Source organism: Sorex araneus, chromosome 2 (assembly GCF_027595985.1).
Source record: "Sorex araneus isolate mSorAra2 chromosome 2, mSorAra2.pri, whole genome shotgun sequence".
NCBI classification, from domain to species: Eukaryota; Metazoa; Chordata; class Mammalia; order Eulipotyphla; family Soricidae; genus Sorex; species Sorex araneus.
The window spans coordinates 22,153,941-22,158,131 of NC_073303.1; positions in this window are offsets into that span (position 1 = coordinate 22,153,941).

Genomic DNA, 4,191 nt, shown 5'->3' on the forward strand with positions numbered 1-4,191 from the left:
TACTATCTCTCCAGATTCTCTCCCTTCATTCTTAACATTCCAAGTGTCCTTTTAGTATGTCTCCTACCTATTTCCCTTTTACCTAGTTGAATCTCCTTGAGCAGTTATTTTTTTCAGTGTCAGGGATCAAACCCAGGGTCTCACACATGCAAGGCAAGCACTCTACTAGCGAACTACATCCCCAGTCCTTTGCAATTCTTTTAAATCAAGTCTAGCAGGTATGTCTGCCTAGACATAGAGCCAAGAGTAGTCCCTGAGCACCAGAGGGTGTGCCCAACGCGCTCCTCCCACCCAAGTCTAAGTTTTTCTTGTACTGAGACTGTCATTGTTCAACTTTATTCCCAAATAAATTTTAGCTGGGTATAGAATTATTGGTTGACAGTACAGTCTAGAAAGATCCCAGAGGGGATTCAGATAGCAAATTCGACATCCATTAGTTCAGCAGCTCCTTGAAATTTCATCCATCTGTCACTTTTGCCACAGTCCTCAATATCTGTTCTATGATTTCTCTCTAGGTCTCATAGCCTCACTGAGTTGGGGCAACAGGAGGAATATTCTCAAGCTATCTTACCCAGAGCCAGAACCCTTTCCTCATCCTTTGCAACTCTTTCACTGAAGAGAGGAGCTAATCTGATGGGTACTGGTAAATGGGCCATTATGTTAGAGGTGACAGTCATGTCCCAGGTCCTTGTTCACCCTTTGCTTTTTGGGTCACACCTGGCGACGCTCAAGAGTTACTTCTGGCTTTGCACTCAGGAATTACTCCTGGCGGTGATCAGGGGACCATATGGGATGCTGGGAATCGAACCCGGGTTGGCCGAGTTCAAGGCAAAGGCCCTACCTGCTGGGCTATCGCTCCAACTGCCCCCCCCAACCTCTTGTTCACCCTTTGACCTGCCTGCATTGGGATAATAAATCTTGCCCTTTTCTATTTGCCCGGCAATGCACCTGAGAGCAGGCCCACAGCCTCTTCCAGAGTCAGCTCTGGGGGTATGAGGGAACCCCAAGATCTCACAGATGCTGGGTTTCAGAGGCACGCTCTATGAATCAACTCAGTTCACAGATGGATCCTGCATCTTGAAGTAGAAGGAGAGCAGGGGGTCCCTGCTGTGGCCAGTCCAATCTTTGTCAGAAAGACCAGAACTCAAGGGATTTGAGAATTCAAGCATCAGCCTCCCACTAATGCCCTCGTAAGAAGATATTTTTATTTTGGTCATTAGACTCCAGTATCTAGGCTTTCTGTCCATTAGATGCCTGTATTAGTCAGGATAAGAGATAAGAATCTGGCACATATACGCAATGGAACACCACTTAGCTATGAGAAAAGATGACATCTTGCCTTCTGCCACAACAAAAATGCAACAGGAAGTAAGTTAGAATGTAGAAGAGAAATACTGGATAATCTTATTCTTATGTGGGATATCACTGTATCACTGTCATCCCACTGTTCATCGATTTGCTCCAGTGGGCACCAATAATGTCTCCATTCGTCCTAGCCCTGAGATTTTAGCAGTCTCTCTTTAATTGTCCTTCCCAACAGTGCCACATTGGAGGCTCTTTTAGGGTCAGGGGAATGAGACTTATCATTTTTACTGTTTTTGGCATATTGAATATGCCATGGGGAGCTTACCAGGCTCTGCCGTGCAGGCAGGATAGTCTCAGTAGCTTGCCAGGTTCTCCAAGATGAGCAACTAGATAATAAGAGGTCGGGAGCTTCCAAGAACTTTGTTTAATAGTCTCTGGATCTTGGTCATTGATGGGATTACACGGGCACTGGGGGCAGTTTGTGGGTGTGACTGCCTAGCTACTGGAAACAGGGGGGTCTGGGTAGAGGAGGCCCTGTCCTGATCCGAGCAGGCTTGGAGATCTCAGTCCTGGGTCCTGCACACCTGAGTTCCTCTGCCGGTTCCTTCATGCGTGAGGCTCGTCCAAACATGTGGAGAGGGGCCTTGAGCATGGCTGTGGCTGGGCTCTGGAGGTCTTCAGCTGCCGTGGCTCTGCTCAGGATGGGGAGGGAAACTCAACCCACCCCTCTCCGAGGTGCAGCCAGGTGCAGGTAGTAGGAGACTCTGTCTATGTGGGATATAAAAAAACAAAACAAGGGGATAGACAAAGCCCAACAAACATTCACCCTTAGACTCTGACAACAGGACAGAGGTTAGCTAAGCAAAAGGGTGACAGTGTTGAAAGGCTGGAAGACCCCAAAGGACTGTGATGGAGGGAAGTACTGGACTTAGGTGAAAGATGTAGTGTGGTAACATGCATTTTAATGAGATGTAAACTTGACCTTGTAAAGCCTAGTCTTGTACATTAATGTTACCTCTGTTGTGAGAATAGAAAGATCAAAGGAAAGAGGATTTAGAAAGCAACTAACAAAACAACACTTGTCACTGCTTTATCCAAGGAAAAGTCTTATTCAACCAAAATTGGAACTGACATTTATTATGTACCAACTATGTGCTACTAAGAACTTAGTACAACTATGTGCTACTAAGAACTTAGTACAACTATGTGCTAAGAACTTCACCAAGGTCATTAATAGCATTGCCTTTTTTTTTTTAATTAGGGTTCTGGATAGTTAGCGTGTAAGGTGCTTGCCTTGCATGTGGCAGACCAGGGTTCAGCCCCTGGTACCACATATGGTCTCCCAAGCACCTCCAGGAGTGGTCCCTGAGTGCAACTGTGTATGGCCTCAAAAAACTTCACCCAAAGGGATTGGGGGTTGTTTCCAGTCATGTTGGGGAGACCATGTGGTTTCAGGGATCTAAAGACGGTCAACTGCATGCAAGCAAGAGCCTTGGGCCCTGTATTATATTTTTCAGTCGCAATATTTTAAGATACATGTAAAAATACATATATGTATATTTGGGGGCCACATCCAGAGGTGCTCAGGGCTTATTCCTGACATATGCTCAGGGATCACTCCTGATCGCCTCCAGGGACCATATGCGGTGCCGGAGATCGAACCCGGGTGGGCAGCGTGCAATTGCTCGGGACCCCTCTTTATAATTTGATGGTCAGTTACATCTCTCTGGTTAAGAGCTCAGTAAGTCTTAACAGCTCCAAACACAGACTTCGTTAATCGTTTATGTGTACACATCTTGATGTATAGGAATACTCTCAGAGCAAAAACCAATACAGGGGCTGGAGCAATAGCACAGCGGGTAGGGCGTTTGCCTTGCACACGCCCAACCTGGGTTCGATTCCCAGCATCCCATATGGTCCCCTGAGCACTGCCTGAGCACTGAGTGCAGAGCCAGGAGTATCCCCTGAGCATCCCCGGGTGTGACGCAAAAAATAAATAAATAAGTAAATAAATAAATAAATAAATAAAAGCATTATCATGTTTTGTTGTATCTCTTATCCTGTCATCTTGTGTACTTTATTTATTCACTCAACAAACATCTGAGACCAAAGAAACACGGGCTGAGCACAGGAGGCCGAGGTTCTATCTTGGGCATAGCATAATCCCCAAGAACCGCAGGGACCCCTCCCCCCACAACCCCAGCACAGAGTCAGGATATCCCTAGACACCATCCCCCAGCCCCCCCGCAACTGAGAAGCATGTACCCACCCACCCCTCATCCGGCTCTGTGTGCCCCACCCTCACTCCAGCAACGGAGCTGGGAGTGGCCCCAAACAGACAAACAAAGCGTCTGTGGGGTTCACACGCGGCCTGGCAACTGACAGGAGCGTCAGGCCTTCACAACGTGCACCCCTCACACACACACACAACCCCACTAGGTCCCAGACTGAGACTCTAGCGCGCTAGGCCGGGGAACAAAAGTCCAACCCGTCGTTTCGCCTTTAAAAGTACCGGCCCGGCTGAGCACCCAGCCCCGGAGCCCGGTTAATCATTTCTCAGAACCCGCCCCAACGCCACACCTTCGCGCTCCGCGGGCAGCCCGGGGGGTGCTGCGGGGACCCTGGGCGGGTCCCGACGGGCGCGGGGAGGGGCGGGTGGGGGGATGACACCCGCGCGATGCATATGCAAACGGGGACTTGCCGGGTCCCCCAGCAGCCTCCGGACCCTGCCGCCGAGCCCGCGCCCAGACGGGGCGGGAACGCAGGGCCCAGCCCCGCGCTGCTGGCGACGCGCCCCGCCCCGCCCGCCCGCCCCCGCCGCGCCACTCGGGCCGCGCGTCACCGGCGCCGCGCGGAGCCGCATGAACGCGCGCCCGGGCCCGGCAG